Raw genomic sequence first — 24180 nt, 5'->3', positions numbered from 1 at the left:
CTCTTTTTCACAGATGTTCAGTCAGGACGGGTCAGAACTTTACAACAAACAATACACAACACAATAGGAGTATAGGAGAGGTAAGCAAATCGCTGAAACAGAGAGAAGTAAAATATAACTATTTTTGGTTCTGCTACTGTCAGCAGTAGCAGAACACGCGTGCCAAAAAGGACACTCAATTGATTTTGATAATGTTGAAGTTCTGTGCAAAACTAGTTACTACTGGCCAAGTCTAATTAGAGAATCTCACGAAATTGAAAATAAATAAATATTTTTACCGTTCGGATAGCTACCGCCTTAGTGCTGCGTGGAAGAGAATCATCAAATAAGACATGACTTAAATGCATGCCTATACAGGCCACCATAATTCAATAGGGATTGCCGTTGGTTCGGCTATTTTAGTACACACAGTGGACAGGAAGTACAAGATTAATTGGCTCGCATAATGGCCATGCATCATGTACGTTGACTCATTAACACCCCCCCCCCCCCCCCCACTTTGCAGAAGAAGAGCACATAGGGTTGGTCACCACATCTACGCCTCTATTTAAGGAACGAAACAAGTGGACTTCTCCACAAATCTGTCTGTCGCCTGATGAAGCTAGTTGTAATTACTGGCGAAACGTCGTACTCAGATTGTCAATGTTGTGGCTCGGCTCTCCCACACACCGGTGTGCTGTACTAGTGACGAATTGACCACGTTCTGTTCACGTGACAACCCTTACTAGTTGGCTGTCGGGTGGTGGCGGGTTTAACGACACATTTATATATTTACGTGATCTAACACAAAAACCTGTATTATGGATGAACTATTGTTTATTTTACCAGGTAAAGCTCACTGAGCTCTTAGCTCATTTTCAAAAGCGATCTGGCCAATGATAGCTCAACAAATTTGCTCATCATGCAGAAATTTATAGCAGCCAAATACTCTAAAATCATGTTTCTAAATGTGGAGGGAAAAACCGGCGGACGCCGAGAAAAATCCACGCGACCACGGGGAGAACGTTTGAAACTTCAAATATACAGGCGTCAGGGCTGAACACACGGACTTCTGTATATAAGGCGAGGTAGTTAAACTCTGTTTATAATCTCGTGCAGTGTTGTAGCGTGATGAGCACGGCCCCTGGTGGGTCGAATGAGACTCGACCCTTTGTCTAACTCCCCGTTTTACAGCCTTCGCCTGGGCCCCTCCAGCCGATTCAAAAGATCGGATTTACTGTAAAAAGATGAACGAACGTGAACAACTCTCACTAACGCTCCGCACAAATCCGATTAGCACATTGGCCTCAGTGCAGTTGCACCGCCTGCACACCCGATAGCTACACCACCGCACCTCCCCTGTTTGTTTCTCGTCAGATTCTCAACACTCACACGGGAAGAGAAGGCAACTTGTTATCGCTGAGGCTGAGCACAGTGAGCCGAGTGAGACTCTGAAACGCCTAAATATGGATGATAATGAGTCTTAACTTGATATTCCAACGTTCACTTTAATTTCCATGTTTGACAACCCGGGCATTCAGGCCGATCCTCGCTTTTGATAAGGAGTTGGTGTATCATATATGAATTTGGGAAAGTATGCAACCCACATGAGACCTCGGTTTAAACGAGAGTGGCTGCAACCTACATTCAATATCCGAATCTCCGCATTGTCACCGTGTGAGCCTCATCACACGGTATTAAGTCCCTAAGGTCCCACCAGCGGAATATGAAGACCCCAGCCAGACCTTCACTCATCTCACTGAGACATCTCTCGATTTAAAGCTTTCGTGACTGCAGGGATTCATCTTCTTGGTTCTTTCGGTAAAGTCACGTAGAATGGAAATAATAAAATTTAACATAATAAAATAATGATAATAAAATAATAATAAAATTAAACAAAATAAAATAATGATGTTAAATTTGATTATTTTCTTATTTCCATTCTACGTGACTTTACCGAAAGAACCAAGAAGATGAGACGTCTCTGTTGTGGTGCAGGGTAGTCAACAGAGACCCTGGAGCAAGGAACGAAATGATCGCCCCTTGTATAATATTCCTTCTCTGCATCGCCTAGCTCCTAAGCACGATAGCTAGGCCACTGCAGCACCTCTCCTGTTTGTTTCACTTCAGCGTCTCAACACTCACACGGGAAGAGAAGGCAACTTGTTATCGCTGAGGCCGAGGAAAGTGAGCCGAGTGAGACCGTGAAACGCCTTGCCGGAAATGCTCGTCAGCTGGTTGTGTAGAGTGGACACTGATCTGCGTCTTCCTCGCTTCTGACCACGCACTGACCAGTAGAGACGAAGTAACACATGCGTTGATCGATTAAAATAGATTTGAATGCTCATAGTGCATGAAATTAATGGTGCACGTATTTGTTCAATGAAGTGACGACACATTTAAGAGAATAATATCATTCCAACAACTGATGAAACATCACGCCGAGTCAGGGATTTGAATTCTGGACCATCAGATGCCTATTGACATGAATCCAAATCCCTCTTCAAAACCTGATTATTTACCGATTGAGCTAACCAGGCTCTGAGTGGGTATCATTCAATTAGTCATCACGATTATAATGTTCACAGGAGTTGCTCTGAGTGAAGCATGTATTCATGTATGAATCTCATTCATGTCCAGCGACAATATATAGTATAGGTTCACGTAAACACAGATTTGTAGATGCACATTAGATTGCTTTTACACCTTCACCACACTTTGGATGATGTATTATTTACATCAATATGCTATGTTGTGTGTGATAGATCCGATAGTCACGATAATTTCCAGGTAAAGAATACATCGAGTATGCTACATTGCTGTGTTACTTATATTGTTCAAAATATGCCCATGGTTATTTTATATTCTACAGTGATTAGGAGTCTACGGATTATCGTCACTATTAATTGACGAGAATAATATCTAACCAACCAATAATAAAACGGCACACCCAGTCAGGGACTTGAACCCTGGACCCTCAGATTTCTTGGACATGAATCCACATTCATGTTAAAGACATCTGATGCTCTACCGACTGAGCTAACCGGGCTCTGAGTGACTCTCATTAAATTATACTTCATGAAAGGGAATGTCATTCTAAAAATGGGGGATCAAATTACAAATGAACGTGAGAGATAGCACCTACCACATTCGTTTCTCCATATAAATGTTTCCATAATGTTCACAGTGCTTGCATTCAATTGTGCATGTATATGTTTATGAATTTGATTTATATATGGCCACGATATATTTTATAGATTTACACAAGTGCACATTATATGGATGTACAGACTCTGCACCTTCACATCACTGCAGATGATATATGATGCATGTAAACATACTTTCTATAGATCCTATTGAGTCTGTAGTAGATCAGATCTCTGTAAATATATATAACATGGAGAGACAAATACGGAAACGAGAAATATTGTAAGTTTAGTAATTTTGTGAATTATATTCTCCAAAAACATACCTTTCACTATTTTCTTATATCCTGTATTTTGAGTCGATCGAATCAAGTGACGACACATCTAAGAGAATAATATCATTCCAACAAGTGATAAAACATCACGCCCAGTCAGGGACTTGAACCCTGGACCCTCAGATATCAGTGACATGAATCCAAATGCCTACTTAAAAGTCTGATGCTCTACCGACTGAGCTAACCGGGCTCTGTGTCAATATCATTAAATTATCCTTCATGAAAGTGAATGTCATTCCAAAAATGGGAAATCAAATAACAGTTGAAAGTGAGAGATATCACCTACCATATTCATATGTCCATATACATGTTTCCATATTGTTCACAGTGCTTGCATGTACATGTTCATGAATTAGATTTATACATGGCCACGATATATTTAATAGATTTACACAAGTGCACATTCTTTGGATGCTCAGACTATACACCTTCACAGCACAGCAGATGATATATGATGCACGTGTAGTGACATACCACCGTGGTGTGGGTGTAGTACCGGCCGTAGAGGGGCCCGGTGAACGCTGAATGATAGCGCCAGATGGCACCACGCCTTGCGTGCAGTGTCGACCCTACAAGACAGGGTGTGTGGGTGCTGGCTGAAGGATGAGGTTACTCGAGGCCATGGACACGTGACCAGTTAAGTCTGCAAAGGGGCCCCAGGAGGGGGCTGGTCACGTGATTTGGACCCAGATCCTTCCCCAGGATTCTGGAAGGTGGGCGTGGCCAAGCGCGGAGCCGGCCACGTCACAGAGAATAAATGCCGGGTCCCGAGAGGGACCGGGATTGTTCATCCTGGAAGAAACCCTTCATCTACGATCTCCGTTCAATGAGTCTCCAACACGTGAACCCGGGTCGAAGCCGTTGGTCCGGTCCGTAGTAGCAGTTACGTAGTGACTAGTGTAGTTAGCCTGGTGGTCACCACCTTTGGTTGTTATTCTGTTAAGGGGAAAGCTACCTCGTGTGTTGGAACTGAATAAATGTGTTGCCTCTACATCTGCGACTCAGATGAACCCATTATACTTGTAAACAAACATTATATAGATCCAATTTAGTCTGTATTAGATCAGGTGTGTGTAAATATATATTACGTGAAGGGACAAATACGGAAATTAGGAATATTGTAAGTTTAATAATGTCGTGATTTATATTCTCGAAAAACATGGCTTTCACTATTTTCTTTTATCCTGTATTTAGAGTTTATCGAATCATGTGACGACAAATTTAAAAGGATATTATCATTCCAACAACTGATAAAACATCGCGCCCAGTCAGGGACTTGAACCCTGGACCCTCAGATATCAATGACATGAATCCACATTCAATTTCCTCTTAAAAGTCTGATGCTCTACCGACTGAGCTAACCGGGCTCTGAGTGCGGATCATTCAATTAGTCTTCATGACTATAATGCTCACAAGAGTTGCTCTGAGATAAACATGTATTCATGTTTGAATCTGTTTCATATCCAGCGACCATGTATTATAGGTTCATCTACATACAGATTTATAAATGCAAATAGGATTGGTTTGACACCTTCACCACACTTTGGCTTATGTGTTATTTACATCTATATGATATATAGTCTGTGAAAGATCCGATAGAGTCACGATAATTTCTAGGTAAAGAATGCATTGAGTATTCTACATTTCTGAGCGACTTATATTGTCCAAATATGCCCATGGTAATTTTATATTCTCCAGTGATTAGAGTCTTTGGATCATCTTCCCGATTCATTGACGAAAATAATATATTACCAACCAATAATAAAACATCGCACCCAGTCAGGGACTTGAACCCTGGACCCTCAGATGTCTTGGACATGAATTCACATCCCTCTTAAAAGTCTGATGCTCTACCGACTGAGCTAACCGGGCTCTGAGTGACTATCATTAAATTATCCTTCATGAAAGTGAATGTCATTCCAAAAATGGGGGATCAAATTACAAATGAACGTGAGAGATAGCACCTACCACATTAGCACCTACCACATTCCTCTTAAAAGTCTGATGCTCTATCGACTGAGCTAACCGGGCTCTGAGTGACTATCATTAAATTATCCTTCATGAAAGTGAATGTCATTCCAAAAATGGGGGATCAAATTACAAATGAACGTGAGAGATAGCACCTACCACATTCGTTTCTCCATATAAATGTTTCCATAATGTTCACAGTGCTTGCATTCAATGGTGCATGTATATGTTTATGAATTTGATTTATATATGCCACGATATATTTTATAGATTTACACAAATGCACATTCTATGGATGTACAGACTCTGCACCTTCACATCACTGCAGATGATATATGATGCATGTAAACATACTTTCTATAGATTCTATTGAGTCTGTAGTAGACTAGATCTCTGTAAATATATATAACATGGAGAGACAAATACGGAAACGAGAAATATTGTAAGTTTAGTAATTTTGTGAATTATATTCTCCAAAAACATACCTTTCACTATTTTCTAATATCCTGTTTTTAGAGTTGATCGAATCAAGTTACGACACATTTAAGAGAATAATATCATTCCAACAAGTGATAAAACATCACGCCCAGTCAGGGACTTGAACCCTGGACCCTCAGATATCAGTGACATGAATCCAAATGCCTCTTAAAAGTCTGATGCTCTACCGACTGAGCTAACCGGGCTCTGTGTCAATATCATTAAATTATCCTTCATGAAAGTGAATGTCATTCCAAAAATGGGAAATCAAATAACAGTTGAACGTGAGAGATATCACCTACCATATTCATATGTCCATATACATGTTTCCATATTGTTCACAGTGCTTGCATGTACATGTTCATGAATTAGATTTATACATGGCCACGATATATTTAATAGATTTACACAAGTGCACATTCTTTGGATGTTCAGATTATACACCTTCACAGCACTGCAGATGATATATGATGCACGTGTAGTGACATACCACGGTGGTGTGGGTGTAGTACCGGCCCTAGAGGGGCCCGGTGAACGCTGAATGATAGCGCCAGATGGCACCACGCCTTGCGTGCAGTGCCGACCCTACAAGACAGGGTGTGTGGGTGCCGGCTGAAGGATGAGGTTACTCGAGGCCATGGACACGTGACCAGTTAAGTCTGCAAAGGGGCCCCAGGAGGGGGCTGGTCACGTGATTTGGACCCAGATCCTTCCCCAGGATTCTGGAAGGTGGGCGTGGCCAAAGGCGGTGCCGGCCACGTCACAGAGAATATAAGCTGGGTCCCGAGAGGGGCCGGGATTGTTGTTCATCCTGGAAAAACCCCGTCATCTACGATCTCCGTTCAATGAGTCTCCAACACGTGAACCCGGGTCGAAGCCGTTGGTCCGGTCCGTAGTAGCAGTTACGTAGTGACTAGTGTAGTTAGCCTGGTGGTCACCACCTTAGGTTGTTATTTTGTTAAGGGGAAAGCTACCTCGTGTGTTGGAACTGAATAAATGTGTTGCCTCTACTTCTGCGACTCAGATGAACCCATTATACTTGTAAACATACATTATATAGATCCAATTTAGTCTGTATTAGATCAGGTCTGTGTAAATATATATTACGTGAAGGGATAAATACGGAAATTAGGAATATTGTAAGTTAAGTAATGTCGTGATTTTTATTCTCGAAAAACATGGTTTTCACTATTTTCTTATATCCTGTATTTAGAGTTTATCGAATCATGTGACGACAAATTTAAAAGGATATTATCATTCCAACAACTGATAAAACATCACGCCCAGTCAGGGACTTGAACCCTGGACCCTCAGATATCAATGACATGAATCCACATTCAATTTCCTGTTAAAAGTCTGATGCTCTACCGACTGAGCTAACCGGGCTCTGAGTGACTATCATTAAATTATCCTTCATGAAAGTGAATGTCATTCCAAAAATGGGGGATCAAATTACAAATGAACGTGAGAGATAGCACCTACCACATTCGTTTCTCCATATAAATGTTTCCATAATGTTCACAGTGCTTGCATTCAATGGTGCATGTACATGTTTATGAATTTGATTTATATATGGCCACGATATATTTTATAGATTTACACAAGTGCACATTCTATGGATGTACAGACTCTGTACCTTCACATCACTGCAGATGATATATGATGCATGTAAACAAACATTATGTAGATCCTATTGAGTCTGTAGTAGATCAGATCTCTGTAAATATATATAACATGGAGAGACAAATATGGAAACGAGAAATATTGTAAGTTTAGTAATTTTGTGAATTATATTCTCCAAAAACATACCTTTCACTATTTTCTTATATCCTGTTTTTAGAGTTTATCGAATCAAGTGACGACACATTTAAGAGAATAATATCATTCCAACAAGTGATAAAACATCACGCCCAGTCAGGGACTTGAACCCTAGACCCTCAGATATCAGTGACATGAATCCAAATGCCTCTTAAAAGTCTGATGCTCTACCGACTGAGCTAACCGGGCACTGTGTCAATATCATTAAATTATCCTTGATGAAAGTGAATGTCATTCCAAAAATGGGAAATCAAATAACAGTTGAAAGTGAGAGATATCACCTACCATATTCATATGTCCATATACATGTTTCCATATTGTTCACAGTGCTTGCATGTACATGTTCATGAATTAGATTTATACATGGCCACGATATATTTAATAGATTTACACAAGTGCACATTCTTTGAATGTTCAGACGATACACCTTCACAGCACTGCAGATGATATATGATGCACGTGTAGTGACATACCACGGTGGTGTGGGTGTAGTACCGGCCCTAGAGGGGCCCGGTGAACGTTGAATGATAGCGCCAGATGGCACTACGCCTTGTGTGCAGTGCCGACCCTACAAGACAGGGTGTGTGGGTGCCGGCCGAAGGATGAGGTTACTCGAGGCCATGGACACGTGACCAGTTAAGTCTGCAAAGGGGCCCCAGGAGGGGGCTGGTCACGTGATTTGGACCCAGATCCTTCCCCAGGATTCTGGAAGGTGGGCGTGGCCAAAGGCGGTGCCGGCCACGTCACAGACAATATAAGCTGGGTCCCGAGAGGGGCCGGGATTGTTGTTCATCCTGGAAAAACCCCGTCATCTACGATCTCCGTTCAATGAGTCTCCAACACGTGAACCCGGGTCGAAGCCGTTGGTCCGGTCCGTAGTAGCAGTTACGTAGTGACTAGTGTAGTTAGCCTGGTGGTCACCACCTTAGGTTGTTATTTTGTTAAGGGGAAAGCTACCTCGTGTGTTGGAACTGAATAAATGTGTTGCCTCTACTTCTGCGACTCAGATGAACCCATTATACTTGTAAACATACATTATATAGATCCAATTTAGTCTGTATTAGATCAGGTCTGTGTAAATATATATTACGTGAAGGGATAAATACGGAAATTAGGAATATTGTAAGTTAAGTAATGTCGTGATTTTTATTCTCGAAAAACATGGTTTTCACTATTTTCTTATATCCTGTATTTAGAGTTTATCGAATCATGTGACGACAAATTTAAAAGGATATTATCATTCCAACAACTGATAAAACATCACGCCCAGTCAGGGACTTGAACCCTGGACCCTCAGATATCAATGACATGAATCCACCTTCAATTTCCTGTTAAAAGTCTGATGCTCTACCGACTGAGCTAACCGGGCTCTGAGTGACTATCATTAAATTATCCTTCATGAAAGTGAATGTCATTCCAAAAATGGGGGATCAAATTACAAATGAACGTGAGAGATAGCACCTACCACATTCGTTTCTCCATATAAATGTTTCCATAATGTTCACAGTGCTTGCATTCAATGGTGCATGTACATGTTTATGAATTTGATTTATATATGGCCACGATATATTTTATAGATTTACACAAGTGCACATTCTATGGATGTACAGACTCTGTACCTTCACATCACTGCAGATGATATATGATGCATGTAAACAAACATTATGTAGATCCTATTGAGTCTGTAGTAGATCAGATCTCTGTAAATATATATAACATGGAGAGACAAATATGGAAACGAGAAATATTGTAAGTTTAGTAATTTTGTGAATTATATTCTCCAAAAACATACCTTTCACTATTTTCTTATATCCTGTTTTTAGAGTTTATCGAATCAAGTGACGACACATTTAAGAGAATAATATCATTCCAACAAGTGATAAAACATCACGCCCAGTCAGGGACTTGAACCCTAGACCCTCAGATATCAGTGACATGAATCCAAATGCCTCTTAAAAGTCTGATGCTCTACCGACTGAGCTAACCGGGCTCTGTGTCAATATCATTAAATTATCCTTCATGAAAGTGAATGTCATTCCAAAAATGGGAAATCAAATAACAGTTGAAAGTGAGAGATATCACCTACCATATTCATATGTCCATATACATGTTTCCATATTGTTCACAGTGCTTGCATGTACATGTTCATGAATTAGATTTATACATGGCCACGATATATTTAATAGATTTACACAAGTGCACATTCTTTGAATGTTCAGACGATACACCTTCACAGCACTGCAGATGATATATGATGCACGTGTAGTGACATACCACGGTGGTGTGGGTGTAGTACCGGCCCTAGAGGGGCCCGGTGAACGTTGAATGATAGCGCCAGATGGCACTACGCCTTGTGTGCAGTGCCGACCCTACAAGACAGGGTGTGTGGGTGCCGGCCGAAGGATGAGGTTACTCGAGGCCATGGACACGTGACCAGTTAAGTCTGCAAAGGGGCCCCAGGAGGGGGCTGGTCACGTGATTTGGACCCAGATCCTTCCCCAGGATTCTGGAAGGTGGGCGTGGCCAAAGGCGGTGCCGGCCACGTCACAGACAATATAAGCTGGGTCCCGAGAGGGGCCGGGATTGTTGTTCATCCTGGAAAAACCCCGTCATCTACGATCTCCGTTCAATGAGTCTCCAACACGTGAACCGGGGTCGAAGCCGTTGGTCCGGTCCGTAGTAGCAGTTACGTAGTGACTAGTGTAGTTAGCCTGGTGGTCACCACCTTAGGTTGTTATTTTGTTAAGGGGAAAGCTACCTCGTGTGTTGGAACTGAATACATGTGTTGCCTCTACGTCTGCGACTCAGATGAACCCATTATACTTGTAAATATACATTATATAGATCCAATTTAGTCTGTACTAGATCAGGTCTGTGTAAATATATATTACGTGAAGGGACACATACGGAAATTAGGAATATTGTAAGTTTAGTAATGTCGTGATTTATATTCTGGAAAAACATGGCTTTCACTAATTTCTTATATCCTGTATTTAGAGTTTATCGAACCATGTGACGACAAATTAAAAAGAATAAAATCATTCCAACAAGTGATAAAACATCACGCCCAGTCAGGGACTTGAACCCTGGACCCTCAGATATCAATGACATGAATCCAAATGCCTCGTAAAAGTCTGATGCTCTACCGCCTGAGCTAACCGGGCTCTGAGTGTGGATCATTCAATTAGTCTTCATGACTATAATGCTCACAGGAGTTGCTCTGAGTGAAACATGTATTCATGTTTGAATCTGTTTCATATCCAGCGACCATGTATATTATAGGTTCATCGACATACAGATTTATAAATGCAAATAGGATTGGTTTGACACCTTCACCACACTTTGGATTATGTATTATTTACATCTAAATGATATATAGTCTGTGATAGATCCGACAGAGTCACGATAATTTCTAGGTAAAGAATGCATAGAGCATTCTACATTTCTGAGCGACTTATATTGTCCAAAATATGCCCATGGTTATTTTATATTCTCCAGTGATTAGAGTCTACGAATCATCGTCCCGAATCATTGACGAGAATAATATCTTACCAACCAAAAATAAAACGTCACGCCCACTCAGGGACTTGAACCCTGGACCCTCAGATATCAGTGACATGAATCCAAATGCCGCTTAAAAGTCTGATGCTCTACCGACTGAGCTAACCGGGCTCGGAGTGACTATCATTAAATTATCCTTCATGAAAGGGAATGTCATTCCAAAAATGGGGGATCAAATTACAAATGAACGTGAGAGATAGCACCTACCACATTCGTTTCTCCATATAAATGTTTCCATAATGTTCACAGTGTTTGCATTCAATTGTGCATGTATATGTTTATGAATTTGATTTATATATGGCCACGATATATTTTATAGATTTACACAAGTGCACATTCTATGGATGTACAGACTCTGCACCTTCACATCACTGCAGATGATATATGATGCATGTTAACAAACTTTCTATAGATCCTATTGAGTCTGTAGTAGATCAGATCTCTGTAAATATATATAACACGGAGAGACAAATACGGAAACGATAAATATTGTAAGTTTAGTAATTTTGTGAATTATATTCTCCAAAAACATACCTTTCACTATTTTCTTATATCCTGTATTTTGAGTCAATCGAATCAAGTGACGACACATTTAAGAGAATAATATCATTCCAACAAGTGATAAAACATCACGCCCAGTCAGGGACTTGAACCTTGGACCCTCAGATATCAGTGACATGAATCCAAATGCCTCTTAAAAGTCTGATGCTCTACTGACTGAGCTAACCGGGCTCTGTGTCAATATCATTAAATTATCCTTCATGAAAGTGAATGTCATTCCAAAAATGGGAAATCAAATAACAGTTGAAAGTGAGAGATATCACCTACCATATTCATATGTCCATATACATGTTTCCATATTGTTCACAGTGCTTGCATGTACATGTTCATGAATTAAATTTATACATGGCCACGATATATTTAATAGATTTACACAAGTGCACATTCTTTGGATGCTCAGACTATACACCTTCACAGCACTGCAGATGATATATGATGCACGTGTAGTGACATACCACCGTGGTGTGGGTGTAGTACCGGCTCTAGAGGGGCCCGGTGAACGCTGAATGATAGCGCCAGATGGCACCACACCTTGCGTGCAGTGCCGACCCTACAAGACAGGGTGTGTGGGTGCCGGCTGAAGGATGAGGTTACTCGAGGCCATGGACACGTGACCAGTTAAGTCTGCAAAGGGGCCCCAGGAGGGGGCTGGTCACGTGATTTGGACCCAGATCCTTCCCCAGGATTCTGGAAGGTGGGCGTGGCCAAGCGCGGAGCCGGCCACGTCACAGAGAATAAATGCCGGGTCCCGAGAGGGACCGGGATTGTTGTTCATCCTGGAAGAAACCCTTCATCTACGATCTCCGTTCAATGAGTCTCCAACACGTAAACCCGGGTCGAAGCCGTTGGTCCGGTCCGTAGTAGCAGTTACGTAGTGACTAGTGTAGTTAGCCTGGTGGTCACCACCTTTGGTTGTTATTCTGTTAAGGGGAAAGCTACCTCGTGTGTTGGAACTGAATAAATGTGTTGCCTCTACATCTGCGACTCAGATGAACCCATTATACTTGTAAACATACATTATATAGATCCAATTTAGTCTGTATTAGATCAGGTGTGTGTAAATATATATTACGTGAAGGGACAAATACGGAAATTAGGAATATTGTAAGTTTAGTAATGTCGTGATTTATATTCTGGAAAAACATGGCTTTCACTAATTTCTTATATCCTGTATTTAGAGTTTATCGAATCATGTGACGACAAATTTAAAAGGATATTATCATTCCAACAACTGATAAAACATCACGCCCAGTCAGGGACTTGAACCCTGGACCCTCAGATATCAATGACATGAATCCACATTCAATTTCCTCTTAAAAGTCTGATGCTCTACCGACTGAGCTAACCAGGCTCTGAGTGCAGATCATTCAATTAGTCTTCATGACTATCATGCTCACAAGAGTTGCTCTGAGATAAACATGTATTCATGTTTGAATCTGTTTCATATCCAGCGACCATGTATTATAGGTTCATCTACATACAGATTTATAAATGCAAATAGGATTGGTTTGACACCTTCACCACACTTTGGCTTATGCATTATTTACATCTATATGATATATAGTCTGTGAAAGATCCGATAGAGTCACGATAATTTCTAGGTAATGAATGCATTGAGTATTCTACATTTCTGAGCGACTTATATTGTCCAAATATGCCCATGGTTATTTTATATTCTCCAGTGATTAGAGTCTATGGATCATCTTCCCGATTCATTGACGAAAATAATATCTTACCAACCAATAATAAAACATCGCGCCCAGTCAGGGACTTGAACCCTGGACCCTCAGATGTCTTGGACATGAATTCACATTCCTCTTAAAAGTCTGATACTCTACCGACTGAGCTAACCGGGCTCTGAGTGACTATCATTAAATTATCCTTCATGAAAGTGAATGTCATTCCAAAAATGTAGGATCAAATTACAAATGAACGTGAGAGATAGCACCTACCACATTAGCACCTACCACATTCCTCTTAAAAGTCTGATGCTCTATCGACTGAGCTAACCGGGCTCTGAGTGACTATCATTAAATTATCCTTCATGAAAGTGAATGTCATTCCAAAAATGGGGGATAAAATTACAATTGAACGTGAGAGATAGCACCTACCACATTCGTTTCTCCATATAAATGTTTCCATAATGTTCACAGTGCTTGCATTCAATGGTGCATGTACATGTTTATGAATTTGATTTATATATGCCACGATATATTTTATAGATTTACACAAATGCACATTCTATGTATGTACAGACTCTGCACCTTCACATCACTGCAGATGATATATGATGCATGTAAACATACTTTCTATAGATCCTATTGAGTCTGTAGTAGACTAGATCTCTGTAAATATATATAACACGGAGAGACAAATACGGAAACGAGAAATATTGTAAGTTTAATAATTTTGTGAATTATATTCTCCAAAAACATACCTTTCACTATTTTCTTATATCCTATTTTTAGAGTTTATCGAATCAAGTGACGACACATTTAATAGAATAATATCATTCCAACAAGTGATAAAACATCACGCCCAGTCAGGGACTTGAACCCTGGACCCTCAGATATCAGTGACATGAATCCAAATGCCTCTTAAAAGTCTGATGCTCTACCGACTGAGCTAACCGGGCTCTGTGTCAATATCATTAAATTATCCTTCATGAAAGTGAATGTCATTCCAAAAATGGGAAATCAAATAACAGTTGAACGTGAGAGATATCACCTACCATATTCATATGTCCATATACATGTTTCCATATTGTTCACAGTGCTTGCATGTACATGTTCATGAATTAGATTTATACATGGCCACGATATATTTAATAGATTTACACAAGTGCACATTCTTTGGATGTTCAGACTATACACCTTCACAGCACTGCAGATGATATATGATGCACGTGTAGTGACATACCACCGTGGTGTGGGTGTAGTACCGGCCCTAGAGGGGCCCGGTGAACGCTGAATGATAGTGCCAGATGGCACCACGACTTGCGTGCAGTGCCGACCCTACAAGACAGGGTGTGTGGGTGCCGGCTGAAGGATGAGGTTACTCGAGGCCATGGACACGTGACCAGTTAAGTCTGCAAAGGGGCCCCAGGAGGGGGCTGGTCACGTGATTTGGACCCAGATCCTTCCCCAGGATTCTGGAAGGTGGGCGTGGCCAAAGGCGGTGCCGGCCACGTCACAGAGAATATAAGCTGGGTCCCGAGAGGGGCCGGGATTGTTGTTCATCCTGGAAAAACCCTGTCATCTACGATCTCCGTTCAATGAGTCTCCAACACGTGAACCCGGGTCGAAGCCGTTGGTCCGGTCCGTAGTAGCAGTTACGTAGTGACTAGTGTAGTTAGCCTGGTGGTCACCACCTTAGGTTGTTATTTTATTAAGGGGAAAGCTACCTCGTGTGTTGGAACTGAATAAATGTGTTGCCTCTACTTCTGCGACTCAGATGAACCCATTATACTTGTAAACATACATTATCTAGATCCAATTTAGTCTGTATTAGATCAGGTCTGTGTAAATATATATTACGTGAAGGGACAAATACGGAAATTAGGAATATTGTAAGTTAAGTAATGTCGTGATTTATATTCTCGAAAAACATGGTTTTCACTATTTTCTTATATCCTGTATTTAGAGTTTATCGAATCATGTGACGACAAATTTAAAAGGATATTATCATTCCAACAACTGATAAAACATCACGCCCAGTCAGGGACTTGAACCCTGGACCCTCAGATATCAATGACATGAATCCACATTCAATTTCCTGTTAAAAGTCTGATGCTCTACCGACTGAGCTAACCGGGCTCTGAGTGACTATCATTAAATTATCCTTCATGAAAGTGAATGTCATTCCAAAAATGGGGGATCAAATTACAAATGAACGTGAGAGATAGCATCTACCACATTCGTTTCTCCATATAAATGTTTCCATAATGTTCACAGTGCTTGCATTCAATGGTGCATGTACATGTTTATGAATTTGATTTATATATGGCCACGATATATTTTATAGATTTACACAAGTGCACATTCTATGGATGTACAGACTCTGCACCTTCACATCACTGCAGATGATATATGATGCATGTAAACAAACATTATGTAGATCCTATTGAGTCTGTAGTAGATCAGATCTCTGTAAATATATATAACATGGAGAGACAAATATGGAAACGAGAAATATTGTAAGTTTAGTAATTTTGTGAATTATATTCTCCAAAAACATACCTTTCACTATTTTCTTATATCCTGTTTTTAGAGTTGATCGAATCAAGTGACGACACATTTAAGAGAATAATATCATTCCAACAAGTGATAAAACAGCACGCCCAATCAGGGACTTGAACCCTGGACCCTCAGATATCAGTGACATGAATCCAAATGCCTCTTAAAAGTCTGATGCTCTACCGACTGAGCTAACCGGGCTCTGAGTGCGGATCATTCAATTAGTCTTCATGACTATAATGCTCACAGGAGTTGCTCTGAGTGAAACATGTATTCATGTTTGAATCTGTTTCATATCCAGCGACCATGTATATTATAGGTTCATCGACATACAGATTTATAAATGCAAATAGGATTGGTTTGACACGTTCACCACACTTTGGATTATGTATTATTTACATCTATATGATATATAGTCTGTGATAGATCAGATAGAGTCACGATAATTTCCAGGTAAAGAATGCATTGAGTATTCTACATTTCTGAGCGACTTATATTGTCCAAATATGCCCATGGTTATTTTATATTCTCCAGTGATTAGAGTCTATGGATCATCGTCCCGATTCATTGACGAAAATAATATCTTACCAGCCAATAATAAAACGGCACGCCCAGTCAGGGACTTGAACCCTGGACCCTCAGATGTCTTAGACATGCATCCACATTCATGTCTAAGACATCTGATGCTCTACCGACTGAGCTAACCGGGCTCTGAGTGACTATCATTAAATTATCCTTCATGAAAGTGAATGTCATTCCAAATATGGGGGATAAAATTACAATTGAACGTGAGAGATAGCACCTACCACATTCGTTTCTCCATATAAATGTTTCCATAATGTTCACAGTGCTTGCATTCAATGGTGCATGTACATGTTTATGAATTTGATTTATATATGCCACGATATATTTTATAGATTTACACAAATGCACATTCTATGGATGTACAGACTCTGCACCTTCACATCACTGCAGATGATATATGATGCATGTAAACATACTTTCTATAGATCCTATTGAGTCTGTAGTAGACTAGATCTCTGTAAATATATATAACATGGAGAGACAAATACGGAAACGAGAAATATTGTAAGTTTAGTAATTTTGTGAATTATATTCTCCAAAAACATACCTTTCACTATTTTCTAATATCCTGTTTTTAGAGTTGATCGAATCAAGTTACGACACATTTAAGATAATAATATCATTCCAACAAGTGATAAAACATCACGCCCAGTCAGGGACTTGAACCCTGGACCCTCAGATATCAGTGACATGAATCCAAATGCCTCTTAAAAGTCTGATGCTCTACCGACTGAGCTAACCGGGCTCTGTGTCAATATCATTAAATTATCCTTCATGAAAGTGAATGTCATTCAAAAAATGGAAAATCAAATAACAGTTGAACGTGAGAGATATCACCAACCATATTCATATGTCCATATACATGTTTCCATATTGTTCACAGTGCTTGCATGTACATGTTCATGAATTAGATTTATACATGGCCACGATATATTTAATAGATTTACACAAGTGCACATTCTTTGGATGTTCAGACTATACACCTTCACAGCACTGCAGATGATATATGATGCACGTGTAGTGACATACCACCGTGGTGTGGGTGTAGTACCGGCCCTAGAGGGGCCCGGTGAACGCTGAATGATAGCGCCAGATGGCACTACGCCTTGCGTGCAGTGCCGACCCTACAAGACAGGGTGTGTGGGTGCCGGATGAAGGATGAGGTTACTCGAGGCCATGGACACGTGACCAGTTAAGTCGGCAAAGGGGCCCCAGGAGGGGGCTGGTCACGTGATTTGGACCCAGATCCTTCCCCAGGATTCTGGAAGGTGGGCGTGGCCAAAGGCGGTGCCGGCCACGTCACAGAGAATATAAGCTGGGTCCCGAGAGGGGCCGGGATTGTTGTTCATCCTGGAAAAACCCCGTCATCTACGATCTCCGTTCAATGAGTCTCCAACACGTGAACCCGGGTCGAAGCCGTTGGTCCGGTCCGTAGTAGCAGTTACGTAGTGACTAGTGTAGTTAGCCTGGTGGTCACCACCTTAGGTTGTTATTTTGTTAAGGGGAAAGCTACCTCGTGTGTTGGAACTGAATAAATGTGTTGCATCTACTTCTGCGACTCAGATGAACCCATTATACTTGTAAACATACATTATATAGATCCAATTTAGTCTGTATTAGATCAGGTCTGTGTAAATATATATTACGTGAAGGGACAAATACGGAAATTAGGAATATTGTAAGTTAAGTAATGTCGTGATTTATATTCTCGAAAAACATTGTTTTCACTATTTTCTTATATCCTGTATTTAGAGTTTATCGAATCATGTGACGACAAATTTAAAAGGATATTATCATTCCAACAACTGATAAAACATCACGCCCAGTCAGGGACTTGAACCCTGGACCCTCAGATATCAATGACATGAATCCACATTCAATTTCCTGTTAAAAGTCTGATGCTCTACCGACTGAGCTAACCGGGCTGTGAGTGACTATCATTAAATTATCCTTCATGAAAGTGAATGTCATTCCAAAAATGGGGGATCAAATTACAAATGAACGTGAGAGATAGCACCTACCACATTAGTTTCTCCATATAAATGTTTCCATAATGTTCACAGTGCTTGCATTCAATGGTGCATGTACATGTTTATGAATTTGATTTATATTTGGCCACGATATATTTTATAGATTCACACAAGTGCACATTCTATGGATGTACAGACTCTGCACCTTCACATCACTGCAGATGATATATGATGCATGTTAACAAACATTATGTAGATCCTATTGAGTCTGTAGTAGATCAGATCTCTGTAAATATATATAACATGGAGAGACAAATACGGAAACGAAAAATATTGTAAGTTTAGTAATTTTGTGAATTATATTCTCCAAAAACATACCTTTCACTATTTTCTTATATCCTGTTTTTAGAGTCGATCGAATCAAGTGACGACAAATTTAAGAGAATAAAATCATTCCAACAAGTGATAAAACATCACGCCCAGTCAGGGACTTGAACCCTGGACCCTCAGATATCAGTGACATGAATCCAAATGCCTCTTAAAAGTCTGATGCTCTACCGACTGAGCTAACCAGGCTCTGAGTGCGGATCATTCAATTAGTCTTCATGACTATAATGCTCACAGGAGTTGCTCTGAGATAAACATGTATTCATGTTTGAATCTGTTTCATATCCAGCGACCATGTATATTATAGGTTCATCTACATACAGATTTATAAATGCAAATAGGATTGGTTTGACACCTTCACCACACTTTGGATTAAGTATTATTTACATCTATATGATATATAGTCTGTGATAGATCAGATAGAGTCACGATAATTTCCAGGTAAAGAATGCATTGAGTATTCTACATTTCTGAGCGACTTATATTGTCCAAATATGCTCATGGTTATTTTATATTCTCCAGTGATTAGAGTTTATGGATCATCGTCCCGATTCATTGACGAAAATAATATCTTACCAGCCAATAACAAAAACGGCACGCCCAGTCAGGGACTTGAACCCTGGACCCTCAGATGTCTTAGACATGCATCCACATTCATGTCTAAGACATCTGATGCTCTACCGACTGAGCTAACCGGGCTCTGAGTCAATGTCATTAAATTATCCTTCATGAAAGCGAATGTCATTCCAAAAATATGGGATCAAATAACAAATGAAAGTGAGAGATATCACCTACCATATTCGTATGTCCATATACATGTTTCCATATTGTTCACAATGCTTGCATGTACATGTTCATGAATTAGATTTTTACATGGCCACGATATATTTTATACATTTACACAAGTGCAGATTCTATAGATGTTCAGACTAGACACCTTCACAGCACTGCAGATGATATATGATGCACGTGTAGTGACATCGCGGATACCACAGTGGTGTGGGTGTAGTACCGGCCCTAGAGGGGCCGGGTGAGCGCTGAATGATAGCACCAGATGGCACCACGACTTGCGTGCAGTGCCGACCCTACAAGACAGGGTTTGTGGGTGCCGGCCGAAGGATGAGGTTACTCGAGGCCATGGCACTCCACTTGACCCAGGTAGACACGTGACCAGTAAAGTCTGCAAAGGGGCCCTAGGAGGGGCTGGGGGTGGTCACGCGATTGGGACCCAGATCCTTCCCCAGGATTCTGGAAGGTGGGCGTGGCCAAAGGCGGAGCCGGCCACGTCACAGAGAATATAACCCGGGTCCCGAGACGGGCCGGGATTGTTGTTCATCCTGGAAGAAACCCTTCATCTACGATCTCCGTTCAATGAGTCTCGAACACGTGAACCCGGATCGAAGCCGTTGGTCCGGTCCATAGTAGCAGTTACGTAGTGACTAGTGTAGTTAGCCTGGTGGTCACCACCTGAGGTTGTTATTCTGTTAAGGGGAAAGCTACCTCGTGTGTTGGAACTGAATAAATGTGTTGCCTCTACATCTGCGACTCAGTTGAACCCATTATACTTGTAAACATACATTATATAGATCCAATTTATTCTGTATTAGATCAGGTCTGTGTAAATATATATTACGTGAAGGGACAAATACGAAAACGAGAAATATTGTAAGTTTAGTAATTTTGTGATTTATATTCTCCAAAAACATACCTTTCACTATTTTCTTATATCCTGTTTTTAGAGTCGATCGAATCAAGTGACGACACATTTAAGAGAATAATATCATTCCAACAAGTGATTAAACATCACGCCCAGTCAGGGACTTGAACCCTGGACCCTCAGATATCAGTGACATGAATCCAAATGCCTCTTAAAAGTCTGATGCTCTACCGACTGAGCTAACCGGGCTCTGTGTCAATATCATTAAATTATCCTTCATGAAAGTGAATGTCATTCCATAAATGGGAAATCAAATAACAGTTGAAAGTGAGAGATATCACCTACCATATTCATATGTCCATATACATGTTTCCATATTGTTCACAGTGCTTGCATGTACATGTTCATGCATTAGATTTATACATGGCCACGATATATTTAATAGATTTACACAAATGCACATTCTTTAGATGTTCAGACTATACACCTTCACAGCACTGCAGATGATATATGATGCACGTGTAGTGACATACCACCGTGGTGTGGGTGTAGTACCGGCCCTATAGGGGCCCGGTGAACGCTGAATGATAGTGCCAGATGGCACCACGCCTTGCGGGCAGTGCCGACCCTTCAAGACAGGGTGTGTGGGTGCCGGCCGAAGGATGAGGTTACTCGAGGCCATGGACACGTGACCAGTTAAGTCTGCAAAAAGGCCCCAGGAGGGGGCTGGTCACGTGATTTGGACCCAGATCCTTCCTCAGGATTCTCGAAGGTGGGCGTGGCCAAAGGTGGAGCCGGCCACGTCACAGAGAATATAAGCCGGGTCCCGAGAGGGGCCGGGATTGTTGTTCATCCTGGAAGAACCCCGTCATCTACGATCTCCGTTCAATGAGTCCTCCAACACGTGAACCCGGGTCGAAGCCGTTGGTCCGGTCCATAGTAGCAGTTACATTGTGACTAGTGTAGTTAGCCTGGTGGTCACCACCTTAGGTTGTTATTCTGTTAAGGGGAAAGCTACCTCGTGTGTTGGAACTGAATAAATGTGTTGCATCTACGTCTGCGACTCAGTTGAACCCATTATACTTCTAAACATACATTATATAGATCCTATTTAGTCTGTATTAGATCAGGTCTCTGTAAATATAATACGTGAAGGGACAAATACGGCAATTAGGAATATTGTAAGTTTAGTAATGTCGTGATTTATATTCTCGAAAAACATGGCTTTCACTATTTTCTTATATCCTGTATTTAGAGTCGATCGAATCATGTGTCGACACATTTAAAAGGATATTATCATTCCAACAACTGATAAAACATCACGCCCAGTCAGGGACTTGAACCCTGGACCCTCAGATATCTGTGACATTAATCCAGATTCCTCTTAAAAGTCTGATGCTCTACCGACTGAGCTAACCAGGCTCTGAGTGAGGATCATTCAATTAGTCTTCATGACTATAATGCTCACAGGAGTTGCTCTGAGATAAACATGTATTCATGTTTGAATCTGTTTCATATCCAGCGACCATGTATATTATAGGTTCATCTACATACAGATTTATAAATGCAAATAGGATTGGTTTGACACCTTCACCACACTTTGGATTATGTATTATTTACATCTATATGATATATAGTCTGTGATAGATCCGATAGAGTCACGATAATTTCTAGGTAAAGAATGCTTTGAGTATTCTACATTTCTGAGCGACTTATATTGTCCAAAATATGCCCATGGTAATTTTATATTCTCCAGTGATTAGAGTCTATGGATTATCGTCCCGATTCATTGACGAAAATAATATCTTACCAACCAAAAATACAACGTCACGCCCAGTCAGGGACTTGAACCGTGATCCCTCAGATGTCTTAGACATGAATCCACATTCATGTTCAAGACATCTGATGCTCTACCGACTGAGCTAACCGGGCTCTGAGTGACTATCATTAAATTATCCTTCATGAAAGTGAATGTCATTCCAAAAATGGGGGATCAAATAACAAATGAACGTGAGAGATATCACCTACCATATTCGTATGTCCATATACATGTTTTCATATTGTTCACAATGCTTGCATTCAATGGTGCATGTACATTTTCATGAATTAGATTTATACATGGCCATGATATATTTAATAGATTTACACAAGTGCAGATTCTATAGATGTTCAGACTAGACACCTTCACAGCACTGCAGATGATATATGATGCACGTGTAGTGACATCGCGGATACCACAGTGGTGTGGGTGTAGTACCGGCCCTAGAGGGGCCAGGTGAGCGCTGAATGATAGCACCAGATGGCACCACGACTTGCGTGCAGTGCCGACCCTACAAGACAGGGTTTGTGGGTGCCGGCCGAAGGATGAGGTTACTCGAGGCCATGGCACTCCACTTGACCCAGGTAGACACGTGACCAGTAAAGTCTGCAAAGGGGCCCTAGGAGGGGCTGGGGGTGGTCACGCGATTGGGACCCAGATCCTTCCCCAGGATTCTGGAAGGTGGGCGTGGCCAAAGGCGGAGCCGGCCACGTCACAGAGAATATAACCCGGGTCCCGAGACGGGCCGGGATTGTTGTTCATCCTGGAAGAAACCCTTCATCTACGATCTCCGTTCAATGAGTCTCGAACACGTGAACCCGGATCGAAGCCGTTGGTCCGGTCCATAGTAGCAGTTACGTAGTGACTAGTGTAGTTAGCCTGGTGGTCACCACCTGATGTTGTTATTCTGTTAAGGGGAAAGCTACCTCGTGTGTTGGAACTGAATAAATGTGTTGCCTCTACATCTGCGACTCAGTTGAACCCATTATACTTGTAAACATACATTATATAGATCCAATTTATTCTGTATTAGATCAGGTCTGTGTAAATATATATTACGTGAAGGGACAAATACGAAAACGAGAAATATTGTAAGTTTAGTAATTTTGTGATTTATATTCTCCAAAAACATACCTTTCACTATTTTCTTATATCCTGTTTTTAGAGTCGATCGAATCAAGTGACGACACATTTAAGAGAATAATATCATTCCAACAAGTGATAAAACATCACGCCCAGTCAGGGACTTGAACCCTGGACCCTCAGATATCAGTGACATGAATCCAAATGCCTTTTAAAAGTCTGATGCTCTACCGACTGAGCTAACCAGGCTCTGTGTCAATATCATTAAATTATCCTTCATGAAAGTGAATGTCATTCCATAAATGGGAAATCAAATAACAGTTGAAAGTGAGAGATATCACCTACCATATTCATATGTCCATATACATGTTTCCATATTGTTCACAGTGCTTGCATGTACATGTTCATGCATTAGATTTATACATGGCCACGATATATTTAATAGATTTACACAAATGCACATTCTTTAGATGTTCAGACTATACACCTTCACAGCACTGCAGATGATATATGATGCACGTGTAGTGACATACCACCGTGGTGTGGGTGTAGTACCGGCCCTATAGGGGCCCGGTGAACGCTGAATGATAGTGCCAGAT

General features: G+C 40.9%; 25 non-coding genes across 25 annotated transcripts; all 25 read right to left on the bottom strand.

Moving 5' to 3' along the window:
* Nucleotides 1-2926: 2926 nt before the first annotated feature.
* On the bottom strand, nucleotides 2927-3028 carry TRNAR-UCU (transfer RNA arginine (anticodon UCU)). Its single transcript has 2 exons — nucleotides 2992-3028; nucleotides 2927-2962 (listed from the first exon to the last, which is right to left on the bottom strand). It is a non-coding gene; the product is annotated as a tRNA-Arg (tRNA).
* A 521-nt stretch (nucleotides 3029-3549) lies between these two features.
* Nucleotides 3550-3650, bottom strand: TRNAK-UUU (transfer RNA lysine (anticodon UUU)). The gene is made up of 2 exons: nucleotides 3614-3650; nucleotides 3550-3585 (listed from the first exon to the last, which is right to left on the bottom strand). It is a non-coding gene; the product is annotated as a tRNA-Lys (tRNA).
* A 1071-nt stretch (nucleotides 3651-4721) lies between these two features.
* On the bottom strand, nucleotides 4722-4827 carry TRNAK-UUU (transfer RNA lysine (anticodon UUU)). The gene is made up of 2 exons: nucleotides 4791-4827; nucleotides 4722-4757 (listed from the first exon to the last, which is right to left on the bottom strand). It is a non-coding gene; the product is annotated as a tRNA-Lys (tRNA).
* A 405-nt stretch (nucleotides 4828-5232) lies between these two features.
* On the bottom strand, nucleotides 5233-5332 carry TRNAK-UUU (transfer RNA lysine (anticodon UUU)). The gene is made up of 2 exons: nucleotides 5296-5332; nucleotides 5233-5268 (listed from the first exon to the last, which is right to left on the bottom strand). It is a non-coding gene; the product is annotated as a tRNA-Lys (tRNA).
* Nucleotides 5333-6011: 679 nt separating this feature from the next.
* TRNAK-UUU (transfer RNA lysine (anticodon UUU)) lies at nucleotides 6012-6111 on the bottom strand. Its single transcript has 2 exons — nucleotides 6075-6111; nucleotides 6012-6047 (listed from the first exon to the last, which is right to left on the bottom strand). It is a non-coding gene; the product is annotated as a tRNA-Lys (tRNA).
* A 1074-nt stretch (nucleotides 6112-7185) lies between these two features.
* TRNAK-UUU (transfer RNA lysine (anticodon UUU)) lies at nucleotides 7186-7291 on the bottom strand. Its single transcript has 2 exons — nucleotides 7255-7291; nucleotides 7186-7221 (listed from the first exon to the last, which is right to left on the bottom strand). It is a non-coding gene; the product is annotated as a tRNA-Lys (tRNA).
* A 521-nt stretch (nucleotides 7292-7812) lies between these two features.
* Nucleotides 7813-7912, bottom strand: TRNAK-UUU (transfer RNA lysine (anticodon UUU)). Its single transcript has 2 exons — nucleotides 7876-7912; nucleotides 7813-7848 (listed from the first exon to the last, which is right to left on the bottom strand). It is a non-coding gene; the product is annotated as a tRNA-Lys (tRNA).
* Nucleotides 7913-8986: 1074 nt separating this feature from the next.
* On the bottom strand, nucleotides 8987-9092 carry TRNAK-UUU (transfer RNA lysine (anticodon UUU)). The gene is made up of 2 exons: nucleotides 9056-9092; nucleotides 8987-9022 (listed from the first exon to the last, which is right to left on the bottom strand). It is a non-coding gene; the product is annotated as a tRNA-Lys (tRNA).
* Nucleotides 9093-9613: 521 nt separating this feature from the next.
* TRNAK-UUU (transfer RNA lysine (anticodon UUU)) lies at nucleotides 9614-9713 on the bottom strand. Its single transcript has 2 exons — nucleotides 9677-9713; nucleotides 9614-9649 (listed from the first exon to the last, which is right to left on the bottom strand). It is a non-coding gene; the product is annotated as a tRNA-Lys (tRNA).
* A 1074-nt stretch (nucleotides 9714-10787) lies between these two features.
* Nucleotides 10788-10887, bottom strand: TRNAK-UUU (transfer RNA lysine (anticodon UUU)). The gene is made up of 2 exons: nucleotides 10851-10887; nucleotides 10788-10823 (listed from the first exon to the last, which is right to left on the bottom strand). It is a non-coding gene; the product is annotated as a tRNA-Lys (tRNA).
* A 408-nt stretch (nucleotides 10888-11295) lies between these two features.
* Nucleotides 11296-11395, bottom strand: TRNAK-UUU (transfer RNA lysine (anticodon UUU)). Its single transcript has 2 exons — nucleotides 11359-11395; nucleotides 11296-11331 (listed from the first exon to the last, which is right to left on the bottom strand). It is a non-coding gene; the product is annotated as a tRNA-Lys (tRNA).
* A 521-nt stretch (nucleotides 11396-11916) lies between these two features.
* On the bottom strand, nucleotides 11917-12016 carry TRNAK-UUU (transfer RNA lysine (anticodon UUU)). Its single transcript has 2 exons — nucleotides 11980-12016; nucleotides 11917-11952 (listed from the first exon to the last, which is right to left on the bottom strand). It is a non-coding gene; the product is annotated as a tRNA-Lys (tRNA).
* A 1074-nt stretch (nucleotides 12017-13090) lies between these two features.
* TRNAK-UUU (transfer RNA lysine (anticodon UUU)) lies at nucleotides 13091-13196 on the bottom strand. The gene is made up of 2 exons: nucleotides 13160-13196; nucleotides 13091-13126 (listed from the first exon to the last, which is right to left on the bottom strand). It is a non-coding gene; the product is annotated as a tRNA-Lys (tRNA).
* Nucleotides 13197-13601: 405 nt separating this feature from the next.
* On the bottom strand, nucleotides 13602-13701 carry TRNAK-UUU (transfer RNA lysine (anticodon UUU)). The gene is made up of 2 exons: nucleotides 13665-13701; nucleotides 13602-13637 (listed from the first exon to the last, which is right to left on the bottom strand). It is a non-coding gene; the product is annotated as a tRNA-Lys (tRNA).
* A 679-nt stretch (nucleotides 13702-14380) lies between these two features.
* On the bottom strand, nucleotides 14381-14480 carry TRNAK-UUU (transfer RNA lysine (anticodon UUU)). Its single transcript has 2 exons — nucleotides 14444-14480; nucleotides 14381-14416 (listed from the first exon to the last, which is right to left on the bottom strand). It is a non-coding gene; the product is annotated as a tRNA-Lys (tRNA).
* Nucleotides 14481-15554: 1074 nt separating this feature from the next.
* TRNAK-UUU (transfer RNA lysine (anticodon UUU)) lies at nucleotides 15555-15660 on the bottom strand. Its single transcript has 2 exons — nucleotides 15624-15660; nucleotides 15555-15590 (listed from the first exon to the last, which is right to left on the bottom strand). It is a non-coding gene; the product is annotated as a tRNA-Lys (tRNA).
* Nucleotides 15661-16181: 521 nt separating this feature from the next.
* TRNAK-UUU (transfer RNA lysine (anticodon UUU)) lies at nucleotides 16182-16281 on the bottom strand. The gene is made up of 2 exons: nucleotides 16245-16281; nucleotides 16182-16217 (listed from the first exon to the last, which is right to left on the bottom strand). It is a non-coding gene; the product is annotated as a tRNA-Lys (tRNA).
* Nucleotides 16282-16688: 407 nt separating this feature from the next.
* TRNAR-UCU (transfer RNA arginine (anticodon UCU)) lies at nucleotides 16689-16790 on the bottom strand. Its single transcript has 2 exons — nucleotides 16754-16790; nucleotides 16689-16724 (listed from the first exon to the last, which is right to left on the bottom strand). It is a non-coding gene; the product is annotated as a tRNA-Arg (tRNA).
* Nucleotides 16791-17310: 520 nt separating this feature from the next.
* TRNAK-UUU (transfer RNA lysine (anticodon UUU)) lies at nucleotides 17311-17410 on the bottom strand. Its single transcript has 2 exons — nucleotides 17374-17410; nucleotides 17311-17346 (listed from the first exon to the last, which is right to left on the bottom strand). It is a non-coding gene; the product is annotated as a tRNA-Lys (tRNA).
* Nucleotides 17411-18484: 1074 nt separating this feature from the next.
* On the bottom strand, nucleotides 18485-18590 carry TRNAK-UUU (transfer RNA lysine (anticodon UUU)). Its single transcript has 2 exons — nucleotides 18554-18590; nucleotides 18485-18520 (listed from the first exon to the last, which is right to left on the bottom strand). It is a non-coding gene; the product is annotated as a tRNA-Lys (tRNA).
* A 521-nt stretch (nucleotides 18591-19111) lies between these two features.
* Nucleotides 19112-19211, bottom strand: TRNAK-UUU (transfer RNA lysine (anticodon UUU)). Its single transcript has 2 exons — nucleotides 19175-19211; nucleotides 19112-19147 (listed from the first exon to the last, which is right to left on the bottom strand). It is a non-coding gene; the product is annotated as a tRNA-Lys (tRNA).
* A 408-nt stretch (nucleotides 19212-19619) lies between these two features.
* TRNAR-UCU (transfer RNA arginine (anticodon UCU)) lies at nucleotides 19620-19721 on the bottom strand. Its single transcript has 2 exons — nucleotides 19685-19721; nucleotides 19620-19655 (listed from the first exon to the last, which is right to left on the bottom strand). It is a non-coding gene; the product is annotated as a tRNA-Arg (tRNA).
* Nucleotides 19722-20828: 1107 nt separating this feature from the next.
* TRNAK-UUU (transfer RNA lysine (anticodon UUU)) lies at nucleotides 20829-20928 on the bottom strand. Its single transcript has 2 exons — nucleotides 20892-20928; nucleotides 20829-20864 (listed from the first exon to the last, which is right to left on the bottom strand). It is a non-coding gene; the product is annotated as a tRNA-Lys (tRNA).
* Nucleotides 20929-22001: 1073 nt separating this feature from the next.
* On the bottom strand, nucleotides 22002-22101 carry TRNAK-UUU (transfer RNA lysine (anticodon UUU)). The gene is made up of 2 exons: nucleotides 22065-22101; nucleotides 22002-22037 (listed from the first exon to the last, which is right to left on the bottom strand). It is a non-coding gene; the product is annotated as a tRNA-Lys (tRNA).
* A 1629-nt stretch (nucleotides 22102-23730) lies between these two features.
* On the bottom strand, nucleotides 23731-23830 carry TRNAK-UUU (transfer RNA lysine (anticodon UUU)). Its single transcript has 2 exons — nucleotides 23794-23830; nucleotides 23731-23766 (listed from the first exon to the last, which is right to left on the bottom strand). It is a non-coding gene; the product is annotated as a tRNA-Lys (tRNA).
* Between the last annotated feature and the right edge of the window lie 350 nt (nucleotides 23831-24180).

This window comes from Lethenteron reissneri, chromosome 63 (genome assembly GCF_015708825.2).
Source record: "Lethenteron reissneri isolate LAM-NWPU_2019-01 chromosome 63, ASM1570882v1, whole genome shotgun sequence".
Lineage (NCBI taxonomy): Eukaryota > Metazoa > Chordata > Hyperoartia > Petromyzontiformes > Petromyzontidae > Lethenteron > Lethenteron reissneri.
This window is presented reverse-complemented; position numbering and strand designations above follow the sequence as displayed.